The following is a 24,695-nucleotide window of genomic DNA, read 5'->3' on the forward strand; positions in this document are numbered from 1 at the left end:
TCAACCACTCTTAGAATTATCGCGTTTTATTGTATAAAGGTAACGCAATTAATAATATCACTCAAAGTAGGTTTGTAATAGTTGAAAAATAAAATTTAAAGCCAGTGTCTATACAACTTTAGAAAAGCTGAATAGTTAATCATCGTATAAAAAAAAAAGTCTTGAAGGTAGAATTAAAACTGTTTCTATTTCATTCTTAAGCTATACATAGTTAGTTAAACAAATAAAAGTTTAAAACAGCAAAATATTATTAAGTCATAAAAATAACTATGATTATAAAAACATAAAAAAAAGAAAATACAAATCATTAAAATTTAGGAGAGTTTTCTATACGAAAAAATATAAGGATTAATATATTATATAAGAACCTATTTTTTCAACATCATTTGTAAGAGAAGTATAATTTAAGATTGAATACGTATGTGGAAACAATTAGAATTTCCTAGTACACTCCAGGAACTCGAAATCCTCATAAGTCAATACGGCTTCTAAATTGTATATATATATAAAACCACTAAAGTCTATTCACAGACGGAAATCTAAAACGAAACCTACCGCCATTTTTTTTAACCTTCTATACCTTTTTTTCCTTACAATATTTTCACCAAGATCTTTTAACCGTTACTCTAATGATGTTTCTTGCCGCAATGTTTCCCAAGATCGATAGAATGGGCGGAAGAGCCATCTCTTTATTTTTCCACTTGCATGAACTCTTTGCCAACTCGCTTGTGCTACCAACGTACTATATCTTATTACTAGTAGTCACAGCGATAATATTCCATTGCAATTGTTAAAACGCATTAAAACCCTTTTATGTCATATTTTTTTGACCTAACAGGCGCCCGTTTCGGAACCTTTGTCAGTGTAAAAATTCATTCATGCAGTAATATTTGAGTTTAAGGAAGCACGACCGAGTGACACTATTTCAAAAACATAAGGCTTACTTTGTTTTAGTGACTCTTAATGTTTGTGTGAAATTTTGTAAAATTGCATTATAAAAAAAAAAAAAAAAAAACAAAAAAAAATATACATTTCAAATCATGACGAATTATATTTCATGTCATGTATATGTACCGAAAAAAACAAAACAAACACATAATTTATCTTTTTATATAATATTATAAAAATAGTTATCGCTTGAAAATGTAGAAAATGATTGTATTACGTTTTTAATAGAATATATCATATATTTATTTATGTAAAAACCGTCAAATTTATTTAAATTATAATAAAATGATAAATATGTATTATTAATTTTAGAGGTCTATATAGTAATAAATAATAATCAATACCGTTACTTAAAACATTCAAAACGGAAAATACAAAATGCCAAAACATTACTCCTAAGCTTACTTATCAGACAGTACAGATATTTTGAAAAAATATACTTCTAGAATAATTACTAATTTTTAACTTTTTATATTTCATAAGCTCAAAAAAGAATCAATTTTTTTTATCATTTGCATTTAATAGTTGACTTAAAATTATGTTCTTATTGTTTATTATTCAAGAGTCAACAATTAACATAATCTAACAATAGATATATAGACATTTTCGTCAGCATTTTAAAAAGCTTGTAAAAAGTTACTTTAATGGGTAATTTTCAAGTTAATGATTATATGATATCTTAATGCTTTATACCTTAATATCCTTTTTGTGTGTTCGTTTTTTATACCTGAATATAATAATAATACATGTTTAGTTTACTTACTCTATCGGATTTGAATTTTTTTTCTCAATCTATGTGAGTAAAAACATTAAAAAAAAAACTTTTTAAACTATTGTAGGTTTTTTCTAAAAAAGCCCGATTTTCTAAATAAAATCTGACTAAAAACTTATTAAATAATGATTTGTTTAACCAATCTGACAGTTTTGGCAAGATACTTATTATTTTGAGATTGCTCGATAAGTTACTATCAAAAATAATCTAAGACCAAAGATCAAATCAATTGAACCAATACAATTATAAGCATTTATAATATGAACAAATATATGCTCAAAATACAATTATTTAAAATTTAAATCAACTGAACTTTAAATGTGCATTATAATATTATTGTTGAAATTAAATATCGGGGATAAATTAATAATAAAACCAATAAATACAACTTACAAATTAAATAAAAATGTATTACAAAATAATAAACATGGTTAAATGTATGGAATTTAAAATAATTTTTATTATCTTTTTAAAGACAATAATATTTCAATTCTTGAATATGACATTTTTGTAATGAACTCTTATCACTTGTAGTAAATTTTCAACATATTGATTATATATTCCAATAATATCTAAATAAAATAAGCTATTTTGCAATGACACGGTGAATAACATCATATTATATAATTATTATAATAATTAGTATCGAATAGGTACGAATAAGGAAACAACTTGAATTAGCAGCAATTATAACTATGATATGATTTATGTAACATTGAATTGCTTACAAAACAAATTTTTGTTGTTAAAATCAAGTAAAAGAATATACCTAAGCGTATTAAACGTATTCATAATAATCTGCACTCTGATAACCTTGGAATTTAATAAACTCTTATCAAATTATCATTATAATTAATACAAAATCAGTGCCACTACTCTTTCTCCACTCGTATGCCTTAAGGCCGTTTGCGAACATTGTAAACCTCTTTGCCCGTATAAGTATGTATGGAAATGTAACAGAGTGCACCGGTCGAGTTTTATAAACCAAAGTAGCTATAGGCTCAAGAGAAATGGGTGAGCGGATTGTGGAAGGTCTATGGTGGGTAGATGTATGGTGTGGTGAGCGGGAAGGAAAAAGAGAACGAGGATCCTGTGCATCGGGTTATAAGGAACAGCGGTGGCCATGTCCGTAAGCCGATTACCATAAATTTCAGGCTACCGTCAAGAAGGGGTAGAGGTTTGGGAAAATAGCGGCAGAGTGGAGAGTCGACATTGCGCATCGAATTTTAATGATCGACCCCGGTGATCGTGCACAAGCGAATTCAAACAAAACCGCCTTGTGATTAATGAAAAAATGTTGTATTTGTTGTTTTGTACTCTGTATCTCTGTATATATATATATATATGCATATCTAAATATATCCGAAAGTCCACGCGTTTGTGCGTGTGTGTGTTCAGTGGCGCTTAAGTACTTTGACTAACTCTGCTAGAAGTATTAACGCCATGACCATAATATTGCATGCGAGTTCCAGTGGACCAGACAATTACTTTGAGAAGATATAGCACCCCTTATCCCAAATCATTAGAACTCGACAAACAGAACCATTGGAAAAAAAATAAAACTATATTTAGGTATAACGAATATTAATATTGCTATGAGCATACACGCAGACTTGGAAAATCTTTTGGTACAAAAATGAAAAGTGTACATTATTTTAATAATACATACAAGATGATACCAGAGGCGTAATAAATACAATTATTATACTAATTGTAGTTCTATGTAGACACTATCATCGTCTTACGTAGGTAGCCATATAATTCTAAGGCTTTTATAATACTATTATTAGTAGAGTAGATACATGCCATTTAATCAGAAATTACCTAATAAATAATGTGATTGGAATGAAAAATGTTTTGAATTTATAAACTGTTGTAATATTTATGTATATATATAAATATTACAACAGTTAAATATATATAGATATATATGATTATACCACAAAATAAGCGTAGAAACGATGAAACAAATTAGCATATAAATTATAATATTATAAAATTAGTGTTTTTTTTTTTTTTCATAATTGAATTGACTTTAAATTGTTTACATTATTTTTATATTTTCAGTTTAAACCTTTTTAATAAAACTGATTATTCGAGTTGCATTAAAATAATGTATTTTTATCAAAAATATATTGAAACTGAGTTATTAAAATATATAAAAACTATTCAAAAAATAGTTAACTTTATTAGTTAAATAAACTTGTTTTGAAAACTAATTTTATATTGTTATTAATAACTTTTGTAAGCATTATAAAAGTTCATATAGTTTAAAATTATTTTAATATACATGTAAGTATATATATTATATTATTGTGTAATATTAAACAATGCATTTTATTAGCAATCGTTTATTAAATGGAATATAAATTAAGCGAAAAAAATATTTGACATCATTCAATTATGTCATTTTAGTTTATTTCAATGACATGTTATCAAATTTGTAATTTAAAAATAACTAATAAATGTCGAAAATCAATTAAATCCCTTAGAAAGTTATAGATTATTTTAGTAGTGGTAGAAATTCGTGTCATTGTTTCTTATTATTAAATTTAATTACATTCTAATTTTCCTAATAATAAGGGTATAATAACATTAGCGAAATAATAGAAAATAATGTAATATAAAATAATCACTTTCCAATGAAACCGATGGTATTTTAATAAAATTATTTAGATTATTAGCTTTTACTTTAATGTTTTTGGGACAAAAAATAATTATTATCTTCCTCATTTGATTACACAAAAATTAAAAACAGACAGTTTGCACATCATGTAAGTCACTTTTTGAGAAAGAAAATACTGTTACAAATTATTAATGACATTAAATTTACATCCATAGTCATTACATTAACATCTAATAAAAGTCATTCTGATAAAAATCAATTGAAAAATACGCTTTAAAATTACTATAGTTGTTTCTGTTTATTTTTTATTTTTAGAACGAACTTATGAGGAAAGTAAAATTATTATAGTTAATATCAAATGGAAACATCGTAGGTTTTTAATTTATTTTAGTCGGAATTAAAAATGATAAAGTAAATATTTATAGCAAAAAATAGTGAATATAATTTTATTTTTTTAAATAAAATTTGTGTATTCTATAAAGTAAAAAATATTATTAGTTTTTAAAACTTATGTATATTTTGCTTAATTATTATTAACCACCAATAAAATGGTCATAAAATATTAAAACCATATACACAACTACGACACCATATTGTAGTTTTAAACCAGTCAAACTTCATAGCATTTTTTCCGTTAATATTAAATTGCACGTCATACGTATATTGATCATTTTTTTCGTATCCTACACCGCCGTCAATCAATTTACAGGACAATCGTTGTTACGCGTAGACATAATTTTACCACAATCTAAAAATATAGTCCCGGTAAATTGTATGTGTGTGTGTGTGTGTGTGTTTTTTTTATAAATAATATATAATGCAGTTTGATCAACCAAATACAATTTTCCCCGGAATATTCCTGACCTTATTTCCAATTTAAACAGTCTTTACATGTTTATAGTATATATTACGCCTGCTCTGCAGAAAACTGTAATATAATGACCATGATTACTTCTATCAAATACGTTATTTCCGGGAATATTTTTTTCACGCTCTGAAGTACTTCATATATTTCCGTGTACTTTCATTACACTATTTGTACTGCAAGTAAGACGTAAAGGGTTATTTTTCACTATTTTATATATTTCTTCATAGTCGCAAAATCGCGCAGAAGAATAAAGTGCGGTGTTCATTATCGTGCATGGGCCACCTGCGCGTATAAACTGTAATCTATTTCTGGCATCGGTCCCGCCGTTGGAAACTCTCCACCTACCCACCGGCCGCGTCTTGCACAAACACGCGCGCACAAATCTCTATTTACCCGTAGTAGCCTTAGCTAAAACAGTGTTTTATTATTATTATTATTATCATCATTATTATTATTATTTCAAATGAACTCGAGAAAACCTATAAAACAAGAAGTATATACGGAACGTTTTTATGTGTTATTTTCATTACACCGCTCCGTCGTCCATCGACCTTTCTAGATAGGCAATATAATTTTTTTTTTCTACGAAATCAAGTTCCATTGACACATTACATATTTAAAAACCAATGTAACCGAATCCGTTGTAGAATTATTGATTTAAAAATATAATCAGTGATTTTACTTATCCAGTAATATTAATTATTCAATTGAATATGTTTTTTTTCAACAGTATATAATATTATTTTATACAATCTATATTTGTTGGTAATAATCAACATTTTAAATGACTAAGGATAATAACTTTGATTCTAGAAAACCGTTTGAAAATAAAATATTGACGTAACTAAATCGGAAATTCTGATAATTTCACTATAAAAATGAATAGTCCTACTGACTTATTACGACGAATAATACCTATTTAAATAACTATAATAGGTACTATATTATATAAATCTAAATGTTATATAAATATAAATGGTTATCAAATAATTTGATTAAAAAACCATAAACCTATTAGCTAATAGGTCTATGTAAGAAACATTATGTTTACGTTTAACGTTTATTTTCATGAAAATTAAATGTAATTTTTATAGTTTTACAAAATTATCATCGAATAAATAATTCTACCTTGCCGGCATTCATCACAGACTTCTATACTACACTATATAGAAATATACAGAATATAAAATACAATATCTATTGCACTATATAGAAATCTGTGGCATTTATAATTGAAGAACTTTACATCAAATTTAACGCTTTGATCACATCTACAATGTCTTCGACATTCTAATTCATCATTATCATGTAGTACACACACACACACACACACGTATATATATATATATACAGTATTTATTGATAACATTTCTGAATACAATGAGAAATATTAAACAAGTAACACGCATAAATATACCTATCAAATACCTGCATAATAATACAGCATAATAGGTAGATAGCGTTTATTTAAAACATCAAACACACTTCTATATGACTGAAAATCATGTAAGTGTATTGTATCCGATTCCAATATTTTGGGACGATTATGCACATAAAATATACCTGTGTTGTTATAATTTTATAGCTTCGTACTATCCGATACATTATTATACTATTTAGTATTCGTCGATTTTACGTTATAAATTACAAGAATACAGTTTAGCCGCTTAGGATTCTAATAAATTCGACCATTGTGTGTTCATGTGCTGATTAACCAAAATAATTATCCAAAATAGAATGTGTTTTGGCCATGATGATTGTCCTATGACTATTGTTAAATAGGTTAATACTAATATTTGTGCGTATAGAAATATAAGGTTATAGAAAAAACGTATAATTTTTATGGTTTTAGGGTTTTTTTCCAAACATTATAATATGATTAGTAAGTACAATTTTTACTAATACTCAAATAATTATTCTGAAATCATTTACTTTGAGATAACTTTCATCTTTTGTAAATTAAATACGCTATATAAGATTTTTACCCTTTTATATCCTTGTTTTTTTAATGTATACATATTTTTCCATGTAACTTCCGATGTTTACCGGATATATCTAAATCCTCGTACGTTTACGAACACGATCATACAATATAGGTATATACTGGCGTTGCAAAGTATTCAGACCATAACGCGTCAGCCATTAACCGTCGTGAAATGTGTCCAGGATGAGGACATGAATCACACATTTATTTTCAAACCACACCATATCGGAGGGGAAAATGATAGAGAAAAAAAATAAAAACGAGAAATTAATATTTATATATATACGTATTATGTGTATATTTTATTATATATAGATCGTTAATGACGCGACTCTTTCGTAATGAAATGGCTTGAAGCTTGTAAATCAAAATTAACCGAAAAAGATTTGTTTTACCCGCCCACATTGACCCCCTCACCATCCCTACTGGTGGTGGTGTTCTGAAAAGCGGTGCATGTTAAAAATAAAGTCTTAGGTCTACAACAGCTCATTTAACCTGAACGCTAGGAATGCCGTAGAAAGTTGCTCATGATTTATACGTAAATGTTAGTTGTTGTTTTGAGAATTACATTATGTGCCAAACACAACAGAAATCATGACGTTTGTGCACTCATCATTATGTATACATAATAATTAAGTATAATGAAATTCGGAAAAATTCAATTCGTTTGAAAAATTATGTCATTACGTTACCACATGAATCAAGAAATATAAAATATGAAATTTCATGTAGTTACAGTAATAACTATAGTTATAAAAGTGCATAATTTATGTACATATAGATTTTTTTTAAACAAAATTGTGATTATTTTATAATTTTTAATGAAATTTAAACTTAAATTGATGTATATTAACTTAATAATTATGTATTATGTTTTATTATCACAAAAATAATTATGTATCCAATAAGATTTACTAGATGTATATTGTAGAGTCTTTAAAATGAGTAAAATATCTATGATCTAACATTTAAATTCTATTAATCATTTATGATGAATTAAGTAGTACAAACCGAATGAAAATATAGAAATTAAAACATGGCCTGTAAACAGAATTACTCTATTTGGTACCTTAATATAAATGCGATATTCAGTTCTAACGAAATAATAAGTCATTGTATTCAATAAAGGAATTTAAACGGAAATTAATTAAAATCATGTTTCTTGAATTTTTTTTAAAATAGTTCCATGATTATTGATGATTTTTTTTTTTTATGAATTAAAGAAACTGAGAAAAATGATATCTTCAATATACTATAATATATTATATAGTATTTTTTTCTATAAGGACATAAAGGTGCTACTTGAAATAGTTTGAATACATAGAAAGATGTATATAAAATAATATGATAAAAAAAAAATACTAATACATTTTTACATTATATAGAATTTATAATATTAATGCATGATTTATTGTTCATGATAATCGATCATTAAACAAACAAAATCTATATTTATATTATTATATTTACAAGTTGGATGAGTTTATTTAAATCACCTAAATATATGAGCCTACAAATATATTTAATAAAATAATATTATTTAAGTAATTAAACATAATTAAACGTGTCACAGCATATTATTATTATTTCAACAATGTCCTTGACCGTAACCATAATCATAATATTATAAATATTTGTATATATAAACTGGATCGGCAAAGACTCAAAAATAGCCAAGTTCTTACCGTTGCCAATAAAATATCCATTTTTTTTAAATGTTTAAATTAAATTTAAATTAGGAAAAAAATATATTGAGTTTCTATTCGTTGATAAGTAATATTATGTAATAATACTATGGTGAGATCGAAGACATTGAACTTATTAAAAAAAAACGAAGTAGGCATGTATAATCTTCGATAAAAGTGTTAGGTATAAGCTTTTTTTACTTTACTTTAATTAACCCATCGTTCATAGCATGTAATAATTAATTAGTTTAATATTTTATAATTGTATTTAATATTAATTCTATTCTATTTATTTTTAGTCCATTTACTAATTGTAGTTTTTACTGTTAAAATTATACCATTAAAATAACGCTTTAAAAACTTTCGTTACAGCATAAAGTTCTTTCCGAAATTATTTAATGTGGTCAGAAACACACTAACATAGTTGCTATTATATATACGTATAAGATGCCTGTTGAACCTCCAATGTTATTATCCTTGGTCCGTTACCATGAGTGGCGAGTGGCTATTATGGTCCAGTGTTCGTAAGATTCTTGAGTTTTAAGACCTTTCAATGTTTCTTATTATAACGTTGTAGGTATGGTACGAAGAAAAAATGGGATGCGTTAACTTTTCCAAAGTAATTTAAAACAGTTAGGATTAAAAAATAGTTAATTGAAAAAAAAAATAGATTTAGACATCGAACAACATTTTCATATCAACGTTTATTATGATTTAGTATAGTATTTACTATTAAGGAATTTTTTAATAGCTTTTATAAGCCATTCAATTTAATCGAATTTAACAAGTATTGAATAGAACATCGCAATAACATTGTTTTTTATCATAAGATTAATAATGCGAATACATCACGGTAGGACTAATTGGACATACAAAATGAATTAAAACAATCCCAGTGTGTACGTCAATTATTTTTATAATTCATACTTTTGAGTATAATTTTATAAATTCTATTCTTAGTAAGTTAAAACAATAATTAAAACAAAAACATATTTTGTCTTTTATAAAGCACTATTGTATTATAATTCGTCAATGACCTTAAAAGTTATTACTTATTTTTGATTTGTATAGGACTATACATAAACGGTTTAATTATAACTACCATAATCGATAAATTATTCTATATGCGTTTACGCATTAAGTCTTTATTTTATAATAATACATGAAACATTTAAAATCAATAAACCAATGGCCAAAAAAAAAGTATCGTTATGTTACTTAACATATTTCTATTTTTATATCTTTTAAAATATATAATTGTAGTTAAATATAACATTCAGTATAATTACATATTTAATACTATTTTTTCAACGTCCAATGTACTTAATTTATTTCTTATGAAATTATAATATTAATTAAATTTATTTCATAATTATTTTAGTTTAAGTTCACTCTTCATTCAAAATCCATGAATTCATCAGAGTTCAAGAAAAATGTTAGGCACCATCTGTATGTTTAATATTATTTTAAATTAAAAATTGAAACATACTTTTTTAAATAAGTACAAGTTTAAAACATAATTGATTTATCGTATGTAGTGCATTCATACTAGTCCTCGTTTATTTTCTTGACATTTAGATTTTCTTTTTTTGTATAAACTGTTTTTATATTATTTATTTATTATTAATGAACGCATTTGTATGGAAATAACGTGGGATATATCAATATAAATACATTTTTTAAACAATTATAATACGATCAATATAAAATAATCAAAAAAAGTTCAAAATTAGGTCAAATAAATAATATTTTATGATTTCTCTTATTTTTTGAAATTATATTATAGTAAAATAAAAAATATTTATGTCCATAATAGACTATTAATTTAAATTTATAAAATAAATATACATGACGCTACTAATTGTGTATGATGTACAAGATTATGATTATAAATAAAGTATGCCAACCTCGGGAAAATAAAATCATTAGATAAAATGCACATGTCGTGTGCCCAAAATGATTACAAAGCAGACATTTAAATTACACAAAGAAATATTAAAAAATCGTGTCTAACTATCTGAAAGCTGATTTTGATACTTCTATAAATTAAATATGTTAACATTTTAAGGATTTAAATTTTTTTTTCATCCAGTTTGTGTTTATATATTTATTTATTTGTTAATTATACACAGCCATGCGTCGATATTCTTAAAAAAACGGTTTTCTTCTTTTACGGTCTACAAAAATGCATTTTATGGGTTTTAAAATGACCAACAGTCGTCTCTGACTTGACGAACTTTAACAGTCTCCGGTACACGCGGGTGTGCCTTGGTTTGGCCCAATTCCAGCTGGCACATGTCCAAGATAGAAAAAAAAATAGAAAGGGGAAAAAATCGCGATTTTTTTTATGAACGCGAAATTATCGTCACTTTAACATTATTGCATTCCACAAGAGATTCATCCGACCTCTGATCTTATCAATCACAGAGGCCAAATGAACTCGACACGCGTTGGCAACCCCCTGGAAAACGATCAAACATTGACAACGAATTTTGGCTAGAAATCAATATTAGATTCTATGGTATTCTAAAATGTACATAATAGGAAGCTGTAAATGCAAAAATCTATTTTTTATTTCATAATTTTTTCACTTAAAATAATGGTATACCTTGAATCAAACCCTTGCGTAAGGTAGCGGTTCAAGCCCCTTCATCACCTTTTTATGTATCTATGTCATTAAAAGATAGTGGTTTAACGAATCGAATTAAAAGGAAATTTACTTTTGGAAACTCCCGAAGTACCTACGATAAACAAATATGGATGAAAAACAACAATTATTAAACGCTTTTCATATTATACTTAAAAATTAATATAAATATAATACTTTTTTTTTCACCTAATATTTTTTTTTTATATATATAACCCGCTTCCGAGAAGAAATTTTGCTTTTAATATACAAGTTGGTATAGCAAATTTAAAATTAAATACGAGTTCAAAAAAAGTTAAAATATGACTTTACAAAAGCCCTAATTTTATTTTAAAACATTAAATATAAAACCAGATATCAGGAATAAAATATAAACTTTTATCTATTTTTCTTCTTCTTTTTTACTCGTATTTTTGAGCGGGCATATAAAATATATGTGTGAGCCACCGATTCCTGTTATAAGCTAAAAACTATTCATTTAAACTGCAAAGCAATTACCACAATTACAAATACAATGCATCATTAAGCAACGAATACTATTCAAAATGACATTACAATACTTAATCTCAAATAATTAATTTAGTAAAACTAAGTCATTTCAAAATTAATTGAGTATTTGCATATAACATCAAAATATTAATAATATAGATAGTAAATAATTTGAAAAATTGGAACTGAATTGTTATTTACTGTAAAATTTAATTAAAGCAATATTCTGAATTAATGTTCAGATTATTACTATATTCATAATTTAACCAAAAAACATGTTATACGTATTATGCAACTTTCATATTTTTAATTTTAATTTTATGTCATTATTATCGCTATTAGTCTTGTATGGAAATAAGATGAAAACATTCATCAGCCAACTGTTGCAACGAAATTCGATTTTTGCATTTTAAATTAACAGGTTACCTTGGGGGGTTGTGTAAGAATATAATATATGTATCATCATCAATACGACACTCGACTTTCAATCAAGTTGAGAGTTTCAAACTTTCGTCGAGTAAAAAAGCGCACCTCTGTTATTTTCTATCCTTCAATATATACGGTTAAAACTTTTTTGTGAACTACCGCTAGTTACGTCAGGAGAACGAAGATCCAATTTCGGAATTCATTGTGCGGTCGGTAGCTAAAATGGCGGTGTGGTTAGAGGGAATTGGTATAGCAATAAATCTAATTGTTTTTTCTCTCCGACCTGCCGACTTAAAATCCCCGGATACGTCACGTTCGGAACGTCTGTGGGAAAGGGTGTGGTTTTATAGGTAAGCGACGGAGGGAAAATAAAAATGTCCCTTTTATACTTGTTGCAGTCGGTGAGCATAAGGCAGGGAACTGTAAGGGAAAAATAATTGTATTTCTTCGACCTGAGCCCACAAAACCCCTGTCACCGTAGTTCGCGTCCTTGGGGACGGTTTATCGTGTTTGGCTTCCAATATACCAATGTCGGACTCAGCTAAGAGAAGATGAAAAAAATTGGAATTATTTGCTCTTTGAAGTCAAGATAAGGTAGAGAATGAAACAAGAAGAATCATAAAAAAGTGACCAGACCTGAAAAATTTATCGACTGGAAAATATTTTATAATATGATAGCTTATTGATGGAATTCGATTAGATTTTAATTGGTTTTCTTAAACCATTCTCAATAAAATAATCGCACGAATGACTTTGCACTTTTTTTTTTTTTTTAATCAAATAGGTTTTTATAAATATTAAATATTATTTTAAAATTAAAAATTGTATTTCAAAATGAATACTCTGTTTTATCAAACTTAATAATATATCTAATGATTATCAAAACAATTTATGTATGACAGCAACTTACATAGTCATATAGTTATATTTTATAGTTTGTATCGATATAATATGTAATAGTTTTATCGTAAAACTTATGTGATGTTGATTATGATTAATTTTAATACAAAATACAAAAATGATGATGAATATTAAAAAAAGGAAATGAAATAAATAAGAAAATACATACTTTGGCATAAAATTGTATTATTATTATTATTTATAAATTTTATTTTAACTTAATTATTTTTATTTTTACAATATCAATAAATAATATTATATTATAAATTAACTTGAAAACAAAATGTTATTGTACTTAACATATTTTGAATAATATTAAAAACACATAATGATTATACATTTTTCACGTTATAAGAAAATAATTTGAATTCAACAATTTATTATGGTCTATGTCATGCGATGTAGTGTTGTATCTAACTATAAAAAAATAACTTGTTTTATACGTGAAAATTCGCAAATAACCCATTGAAAACCGTAAAAACTAACCAATAATTCATCGTTTGAAAGCTAGCCATTGCGTTAGGGTACACTATGATATATGACACTTCATTTTTATAATGCATAGCCTTCTTTTGTCCAGTTCCTACCCAAATGAAAAACCACTTTAAGTAAACGACAAAAGTTCTTTAAAATGATAATTTTTTGTCCTTACTACAAACTATTTCGATCGTAATCAAATATTCAAGTTAAAACAAGTATCAATTTGTAGGTGTCATATTTGTATCAAAAATGTTATTAAAAGTTTAATTTTCTACAACATCCTCACGTCTAAAACGTATTATAATTTATAGTATATTTTTGTAAACATCAGCTAATAAATAAAAAAAATTATAACATATTATTTTGTTGCACTATGAATATGTAAATGGATGTTAACTAAAAATAAAAAAACATTAGTGATGGATGGATTAATATAATGTTATTTTTATAGTTTTCATACATTTTATATTTTATACATTTGTAAATAGAAGTAAAGGTTTTGCTTATAACATAAATATGACGTGTATAAATGTGTTATACGATTAAAGGGTGTTTCATCGAATAACGGTGTTGTATTTGTCGCTTTTATTCGAGTAAATTACTTTGCAGTAAAATTCTTTGAAAATTGTTTGCTTAGCGTGCCCTTTGTGTAAGAGACTTAATACTGGTGACTTGGCGTGCAATAAACTAATCCGATGTTCATAATGAATTATAACGGAGGCCGAACCCGTTAAAAGTGGTGGCCAACTTTAGCATGTACACAAGGAATTCTTTCCACCACCCCTGACAAGTTTACATAAACTTTAAACCCTCATTAACAATTTTACAATGATATTGCGTACCTACTTACTTTGAGACTGAATTAATAACACAGTTGGATTTATAAAACGATTATTGTGTAGGTGTATATTGTGATATCAGACCACTATAAAATATATTTATATTATGCATTATCTTGAAATACTATGTTGCGATAAAATAAAAAGCCGCCCAGAAGGCAATGCAGAAATTACGTGAGTTTTAATTGAACACGCGCCACATGCATTTTGCCATTTAGGTGTCCGAAATCACGAATAGTTAACATTTTTTATCCGATTTTTCATTCCTACGGGTCGTGTACGACAACAATACTATATAGGTGCCCTTCTTTTCTTATAATATCCTTATAGCTTGTTAACACGCTAACCTTTTATTCTTTTAATTCAAGTACCTACCTACTGTTTTTGTTTTTCTTTATTTTTAAAACTATATTATTAAAATATAATATATACTGAAGTATACCATCATCTAACAAGGTTATTCACTTGTAATAAATAATTAAGTGTTTTTAGATTACTTTCACATGAAAAAATTAAAAATTATAACAATAAGCGTTGCATTTTACCAAAACAATTTTAATGAAAACTGCAATGTTTCTATTAAATAAAAATATATTATTAATAATAAAATGTTAGAAATGTAAAAATATATTTTAAATTGTTGAAAATGTATATTCCTAAATAATAATATGAACATATTAGTGCATTGTCAAGAAAACGTTAACGATAAATGCGTAAAAGATATTACAATTCGTTTGTATAACTGGAAGTGTCATTATTATTGTCAGATACACAATTATTTGCAGGTGTCGATGATACATTTTCGTTTACAGAACTGAATTGTTAATTTGCTTATACGTCAGCCCTAAACGATTATGTCAATTTTATGTATATATAACGATTTACACTATAAAACGTTTAAACATAATATAAATATATATATGTATATAGAGAGAGTTATTTTACGAGCATTCGATATATTTTAATACTCCGGAAGTGTTTGGAAATAAATAATTATGTCTACAATTAAACCAGTACAATAATTGGCATCACGGAAGTTGTAGCATCGTCGTAATAGTTAGCCGTATCGTTTACAAAACAGTTAATTAATTGGAGGGAAATGTTAATGGATTTTCGCAGTGTGCCCGGTCGTCAATATGCGTTTCGTGCACAGCATGGAAAATTCGACTCGGGTCTTATATTATATGTACAGGTACAGTGTGTGCGGGTTGTTTTGTCTGTAATAGGTATAATTATATAGTACCGTGTTGTATTCATCTTCCGTTTTCCAAAAAAATACATATTTTGAACGTGAATAACTATTCAAACGAATATATTATTGATATTGTTTTAAGAATATGTGCAAGAACGCGTGTGTCACTCCCGTCGCTCTTCGTGACCCGTTGCGGTGAAGACCAATATACACCACCGAAGTGGAGGAAAATAATTTCTGGTTTGAGCGTTATCATTCTGCGTGTGTGAAAAACATAACAATATTATGTACGATAACAAATGTTTTGTTTTTCGGCCACGGGTGTCGGTGAAAAGGGGGATGATTTTTGATGTGTAACGAGAAATGCATAGCATCGTATCGGCACTGATGTATTTACGCATATGCGTGAGAGCGTATTACGTATTATTATTTTTGCAGTTCATGTGTGCTTTTGTTTCGAGTCTCGGGACGTGGCGCTATACATATTATATACGAATAGGATCGGTGGCGGCCAGATGAGGGTGTGGTGTTGTGTGTATACGCCGAATGGCAATCAATATGCGGAAGAGGGTCGGCGTGTGGGCTTGTGGGTATAGGCCTAGTTTCCAGTTTCCTTTTGTGCGCCCCCTTCACTCCCCCCAAACGATCACGGAGGAGTTATCTTCGATACGAGATTCCCATTCAATTTCGTTTCCATTACGCTGGGCAGCGGACACTATGCGGTCCACGCCGCATCCACACTTGAGCCGCCCGCACACCCTGCCGCCCGAACAGCTATCGGCCATCTGATTAATTATTTTCACCGTTCCACACCTAGCTATTTCTAAAGCCGCCAAAACCATTATGCCTGTCCATGCGTTTTCCACAGTTTCAGCCATGTATGCAACAAGGGGCGAAGTGCTGGACGACATGAGAGAAACGTGACGACCGGCCGAACACTTATCACCGGTCACGACAAATTGCTGCTCATCCGGACTCGTTGGGTACGCAGATATTGCAGAACTTAGCCGTATGCCGTGAAGAATTTTGCGTGGACGTATGAATACCATCTCGGAGAAGGTTTTGTGATTGAATATGAGAACTATATATTACTCGCCGTAGGTACACGAAACCACGCCATTTTTTCTCTTGTTTTTTTTTATTTTTTACATTCATAAATTGTATACGATATGACGTACCTATTATATATATTATATATAGCATTAATAAAACTTCTAAATATGGGTAATCAATCACATTGTCTCGTTAAGTTTTCTTTTTAGACTACACACTTGGTTATAACTAATAATAATTATATAGAAGCATACGCGATAGCTGCGCACACATTAAATATTAAAAATATTAAATTGTTTAATCAAATAAAAAAAATAATGGCACGCAATTAATTTTATGTGGCGGAAACAAACGTTCACATTTGATGTATCACGCGCATTTTTCGGACAACGTATTTTTGTTATTTAAAAATAAACGGTTTAATCATATTTATAATGATTTTATTTCTAAAAAATATACATCATCTATGTTCATTATAAATATTTTTACAAGAACATAAATGCAGTTTTATTTATCTCATAAAAATAAATTTAGATTCAAGTAGGTAGTCGGCGCAGTAGTTAAAAATGATCATTTTTACAAATTATAAAAACTATAATTAGTCATTCTCATAATTATATTAATAAAAATCCGATTAATTAATTTTATATAAATATATTTTATAAATGAAAGAAATTGCTTAAACTCAATTTTATTTTATTTTTTATGATTAACTATATGTGTTTATGTATCCAGTTAATCATAATAATACTGTTATTTACTTTTTTTTTTTTAATTATCTACATCAGTAATTGCTCATATATTTCTACTAGATCATTTCGAATTGAAGCGTACCTAAATAGTATTAAACACGTGTACCAACTGTATACGTATTTCAAGTAAAAAAATCAAATAAACATTTTTCAAAGTAGCAATACCAAACATGATTAAATAAATAAACATCTGTTCGTGTATATCACCGTTTAGGCATATAATTATACTATAATATTATGCAATGTACACATTTTATCGTTGGTGCCAATAACCTTTCAGTTCCGGGATATTTTAAATTGTTTATTCGTCTTTTTCGTTTTCCTAATTTGTGTTTGGATTAATTGGCTTCACTAATTTTTTTTTTTTTAATCATTATTATACGAAATATTTTTGAAATCGTTACCGTTTAACAGTTTTAAGCACTATCGTTTATTGCATTATTCTGTGTGGTCGTGTACAAAATTTACGATAGATCCCATGGTACAATACAATTAAAACTTGTTCAGAAACCGTTTAACGAGAATAATTATTGTAATATGAAGCAGGTAACCCGTCTGGTATAGTATATAGTTAAACAGTGAACTTTGTTTTTAATCGAACTACGCGTATTTTCGGATTGTTAAAATTTAGTTTAGATACACATTTAATAAGCACATTTAGCGTGCTAGACTCTACGTTATTTTTTTTTTTATGTAAATTATACATTATACATTTTGACTAGATATATTTAAAAGTAGAATGTTTGTTATGATCTTCAGATTTAATAACTGAACACGAATTAAAAACAATTTCGTTTTCAAACTATGCGACCGGATATTTTTTTTTTCTCTTCGTCGTCTTTATGAGTTTATACCACGTGCTGTGCGGGGGCGCCTACCAACTGAAATAGCCGCGACATCACAAACGGACGTCACGGTCTGTGTAATCATATCTATCAGTTTATTTCTGTCATCGCCGTCACTACACGTCGAGAGGCCTTCAAATAAAGTCCACATCGTTTTGTTTCCCGTGTGTGTCCCTCAAAGGTGCTTGTACTTGTCTGCATTTGTGCGTTTACGACGGTAAGCTATTATAATATATAATTATGACGTTAACGATATTGTTAAATGGCGTATAATATGCGCACGTAAAGTATACGATTGTTGTAGATTTCAAACGTACACACCACAAACACATGTACGCCATCATAATATCACACCACGTATACGTTATAAAATATTAATATACCATGTGTGATTTCTCCGAAAAACATGCAAAATTTCAAATGTTTTAAATAATTGCTTTTTACGAATAATTATTATATTTTGGTTGTTCGAATGAATTATTTTCGAAACAAAAAAAATTGTTGAATAACATAATCAATTTATAATTGACTAGGAATGATGTTTAACTGATATAATAATATGTTATATGTAATTATGAAACGTATGTATGGTATTTTTGAATAAGCGCTAATTGCATACGTACTGTAAAACGTGTCATACGACTATAGGTACTTGCGTGAATTAATTAAATTAAATCCGTAATAATTTTATATCATATAGTATTTTATGATAAGTAATAATTTTATAATGGTTTTTTTATCGTTATTTTTGTTTTAGAACATTCTGATATTGTCTTAATAATTTCTGAATATAGGGTGTTTAATAAATAATCAGTCAATCATAACATTTTTGACAATTTATATTTATAATCACTACAATATATAGGTATATAAATCTATACATAGTTTATATGTATTATATTAAAATATACCTATTCAGTGTTATTGTATAATGCGCTCTTCTGTGTATTTGTAAAGGTACCAACTGTGTATCTTAAATATTAAAATTCAAACAATGAGAAAAAAAAAGTATTTATTGTCTTTAAATAATTTCTTTCATTAAAATAATAAATATTCAAGAAAATATTACAGTAAAACGTTGAATCAAATTAAAGTATTTTTTTTTAATAATTACAACGATAGGCTGAAAAACCCAAATAAACAAATGCAGTTATTTTAGTATAATTTAATACAGTAAAAAAATACTGTAATTGATTTAATATTTAATGAATTAAGTATAAAACATTATAAATATACTTGAATCATTGATTATCGCAAGAAATGAGTACCAACTTAAACAACTTATCTTACGATTTACCAATTAAAAGTAGATACAATGTGTATTAAGTATACCTACCAATGTTTAAAAGTGAACTTAAATCAAAAAATAAAATAATATAGTTGTGCATATTTTTAAATGTTATTTCAATAATGTTTACAAACTCTTAAGCTGACGGAAACAAAACTAAAAAATGTTTAGAAAAATTAAAATTAAATTCGGGTTTTAAACTTATGAGAATGCATAAATTTATTTTAATTTTTAGTTTAAGTATATATTATTTTACTGAACTTTATAGCCAAAAATGTTTATGCTGAAACACTATAGGATTATAAGGCTGTAATCTCTTACGTTCGCAGACATGAAATAAGAATTCCTTTCAAGAACACGCCTGGTGCATTAAAATAATGATATTAATAATAGTAAAAAACAGAGAAGAAACATAGAGAAAGCAGTTAAATCTTTCTTAGTTGTATATGTCTCGGAAAGCAACGGGTCATATGCATCCTACTGTCTTAGTTATACATAACTTAAATAATAATAATAATATCAATAAAAAAAAAACATCAAGTTATGCTAATTTTTTTTCTTGATTCTATAAGTCTTGTTTTATTTTAAATAAATGTATTCTTATTAACGGAGGCGTGTCTTAAAATAAACGATCTATCTGTTTTTTTTCTTTAACTTAATGGGTCCTTACGAAATGGAACATTTCTATACCCGCGTAATTTATACAATCGTATTGTTAAATTTATTGAGGTAGGTTGTAGTACTATATTATTATAATATATATATAATTAAACGTGTGTGGTTTTCATAAATGTATTACTTGTCGCTTAATGTCTACTTTAACTAAAAAGGCATAATATATCGTATAATTATGCTATTGTATGGTGTACAATTATTGTTGTAAATATTTATTATTAAATAACTGCTTTTTTATACTGGAAAATACTTATATACGTAATAACCCATATAAACATATCTATGTAAATACTTTAACTTTATTTTTTATAAAAAGCAATTTTTTATTTTTAAAAAAATTGAAAATCGTATTTACATTACATTTGAAACGTTGAATTTGTTCTGTTGATCGCATAATAAATATTTATTATTCAAATTTATCACCCACCTTGATGGAATTTTTTTTTTTTTAATTTCTATCGTATATTATATGTATGTAACTTTAATTTTTCTTAAATATGTATACGTGCAATAATACATTTTTACCAACGATATTTTTCAAATTATACACAACATTAAAGGTATCTAATAGATAACATACTGAACTACATAATATATATATAGTATGCACAAGCAGTCGCGGCGACAACACCCGACGCCTCACAATTGGTTCGTATAGAAACTGACCTGAGTTATGGTGGCGTTTATGGCACTGAGGCCGTTTCCATCCAGTGCGAAACCGGTTTCAGGTCCGCGACCAACAGTCGGGGTCCCAACCGCGTCCTCATAGGTGTGCACACAAGGCGATCACGAAATCTTTCGTATTAACGGTATTTAAAACCAACTTTTCGGTACCGGTCGTGTCGTTCGAACGATAATAAACTATCCGAAACAGAAAAAATAAACACCAACAAACACACTTTCAAGAGTTCAATAATTTTGTTTTCCCGCGAAACCACGACGGCGGCGTACTGTTGTCGGATCGACTATCCAATGACAAACGACGTTATTAAATTTGGATCGCGTGGTCGTGTAGCTTATGGTGTACGGTAGTCGAAGTAGTGATATAGTGATAGTAACAGTATCAGTAGTAGTAATAGTGGTGATCGTGGTAGTAGCAGTCGTATTAACTATAATAATGTATGGTAAAAAAAAACGTAAAACGAAAAACGAAATAAAAACAAGTAACAAGTAACAAAAATATCAACTCCGAGCGAGAGACGGTGAAAACTGGAGACGGACGTGTGTAATTATTCTAGTGAGACGCAACCGTCACGCGGGAAATCTCGCGAACGGGGGGCTGGGGGGGACGGCGCTCGCGCGACGGCGTTTAGACGCGTGCTCGGCGAATGGCAGGGATGAATGGTCCGCGGCAGACTGCCGACGACGCTCGGGTTGTCGCGGCGCGCGCGTTCGCCGGTGGCCACCACGCACGGGGACGCGCGCGCGGTCTAGCGGTGCGACCGTTGTGGCCACGCGCGTGCCACCCCCGCCGCCCACCGCGGAGACAATGACCCAGTTTTGGCGGCGGTGGTGTCTTCCGGCAAAGACGTGTGGGGTGCGAAGGGTAAGCGCGCGAGGAGGGTGGCGGCGGTGGCGGGCGGGCCCGAGAAGGAGAGACGTGAAAAAAACAAATACACACATGTGCGTATACACACGCGCTAATATAATAATAGTATAATTTTATAAGTGTGTACGCGCGGTGGTGACGACGGCGGCGGCAGCGGCGGCGGCGGCTGGATCGGAGTGACGCGCTCGTGCCGTACGACGATATGCGCCATATCTTTACGACAAACATTTTACCTAAATCCCGTTGTGTGTGTATATATATATATATATACAGTGTTCACCAAGATTACGCCGAAATCCGTCATTAACTAAAGCCATTATAATATACGTTTCCTGTTTTTGTTGCGTAGTCGACAGTATTAAGTGCCGAAAAAAAAAACCACGATAACGTGAAATTTACATAATATTTACCGAACCGGCCGGATCGTCATCTTTCTCCTTTTACTCTCCGGCAAAGAAGAATCGTGCCGAACATATCGCAGCTATGACCCACCGGTTAGGTTACCGAATATACTCGCTACCGAATCGATAAAAACTGACTGCGGTCAACAGTTTCGTGTCGGAAACTGAAATACGTCCCATAGACCATTGTATCATGCCTCGTTCTGCACAGCTGGTCAATGTAAATACGCGAATCCGTCGATGGAAATCGTGACGTTCCGAAACATCGCTATGAAATACCCGGCGACAATAGCGTACTCCAAAAACACAAGTGCAGCCTTTGTGTGCGTATTGTACATGTTTACCGTACACGAGATTCAATGTAACATAACAACTGTAATCACTATCATCCTGTTTACGTGGGAGTAGAATATCTCACTTACAATATCAACTACGATTGTAGCGCAACACTTGGTACTGTATGACGTAGAAAATAGGTGTTCGATTGCAGTTGGTCTTCACGTGCAGATGTACGTTTTTAGCGATTTCAAAACGTAGTGAAAACTACTTATTAGTGTACATAGACGAGTTGGGTTGTGATAAGGAAGAGGGTGATATCAAAATATCGGTTATTACGATTAGTGTGTACTTAAGAGTTGTGAATTAAAAAAAAAAACCTAACGACAGGAGACAACGGGTCTGTATAGTGTCGACCTCGGAATTAACTCGACTACAATCAATTCCGTTAATGACGAAATAGGTATACATACCACACCGTCGACGTCATGTTTTGACCTATACAATGCGTTCACGTGTACCGAGACCTTGGACGACTTGAACTTTGATGCTTACAACACGCTGGCCATGTTTCGTCGGTAATCATGAAGACTGTTGCTCGAGCGCTACTCACGGATATATTTTAATAGCTTGGACGGAAAAACCCGCTTCACAATAATATTATTATAACTGGAAGAATGTGATTCGTTTCAGGGTATTTGATTGTTTGCAGGGGACTTAAATGTGTTCTGATAGAAATTGTATTTCTTTAGAAACCTTTCTGTCCTAATCAAACATGATTACATTTTACAATAAATGGAAAATCCGGTACAACAGTCAACTCGTATTATTTGTGTAGGATATTTACGATGCAATACATATACATCATAATGACATTATGTAGGTATATTGTCGTAAGTTTTTATTGTTCGAATAATATTATGAAAAGTAAGTAAACTAAATTAAACACATTTTTTTTTTTTTTTGTTTACTTAGATACATTTTTTTAAAGTATTTATCAACATCGACTATTTTATAATATAAATAATATGTTATTAATATAAATTAATAATTGTGTAACATTTACAACTGATTATAGTAGATAATAAAAAGTAAAACCGACATTAAATTTTCAATTTATTTTAATATAAGTATATATTTTTAAAATTGAAATAAACCTAATTTAATAATTATGAATATAATTTGTTTCAGTCATCAAGTCAACGTCAAGTTTATCGTCAAGTCGACAATATGTATTAATTATTAATTACAAATTTAATCTTTAGTTTAAAAAGAAGCAGTTCAAAAAAAATTATTAGTTAACATAATTTAATGTCATCCTAGACTCTATTACAGCGATCCTTAAAATATTCTGTCATCTCAAACAGTTTCCAAAAAACACATTTAATTTCACAACATGATGCAGTGTACTGGAGAACAATAGCACATACGACATACATATTAAAAAAATTTGGATCTATTAAATTGCCCGTCATCATTCGTTATCATGTTAAATTCGAAATTTTTCTTATTTCAAAAGAAAAAAAATATTCCAAATATTGAAAAAAAGAATAATATAGGAAATCATTTAATTACATTTGAGTACTGTGCTGTTAAGTATTAATAAAATATGAATTTGTTACATACACTTTAATTAGGTGTGTAATTCATTAGGTGTAAATTTAATTTTTATGAAATAACCATAAGAATAATACGGCTACATATTTATGTAGTATTTATGAGTATATGACTATATTATATGTTTCATTATATTTAAAATTACTTATAATATATATAATTACATTATAAAGATAATTATTAATAAAGAGCTTAGGTTACTAGCTTACTAATAATTACTTTAAATATTTGCTTATATATTCTTTATGGAGATAATGGGCATCTATGATAAAGTAATAAATAAAAAGTTTTGGAGTCTTCACGTTTTATATTTACTTATATATTATGTACTATAATTCACCATTATTTCTTGACAAGTATAATCTGAACTTAGTTTTCAATAT

At 28.6% G+C, this 24,695-nt stretch overlaps 1 protein-coding gene across 4 annotated transcripts in view; it reads right to left on the reverse strand.

Annotated features, from left to right (window-relative positions):
- The window catches only part of LOC113552348 (serine-rich adhesin for platelets), a 239,435-nt gene extending 217,624 nt beyond the window's left edge, over positions 1-21,811 (reverse strand). For all 4 annotated transcript variants that reach the window (XM_026955204.1, XM_026955205.1, XM_026955202.1 and 1 more), the window contains exon 1: positions 21,136-21,811. The gene's annotated coding sequence lies outside the window, so the exon portion shown is untranslated. The remainder of the gene's footprint in view (positions 1-21,135) is intronic.
- Between the last annotated feature and the right edge of the window lie 2,884 nt (positions 21,812-24,695).

This window comes from Rhopalosiphum maidis, chromosome 2 (assembly GCF_003676215.2).
Source record: "Rhopalosiphum maidis isolate BTI-1 chromosome 2, ASM367621v3, whole genome shotgun sequence".
NCBI lineage: Eukaryota > Metazoa > Arthropoda > Insecta > Hemiptera > Aphididae > Rhopalosiphum > Rhopalosiphum maidis.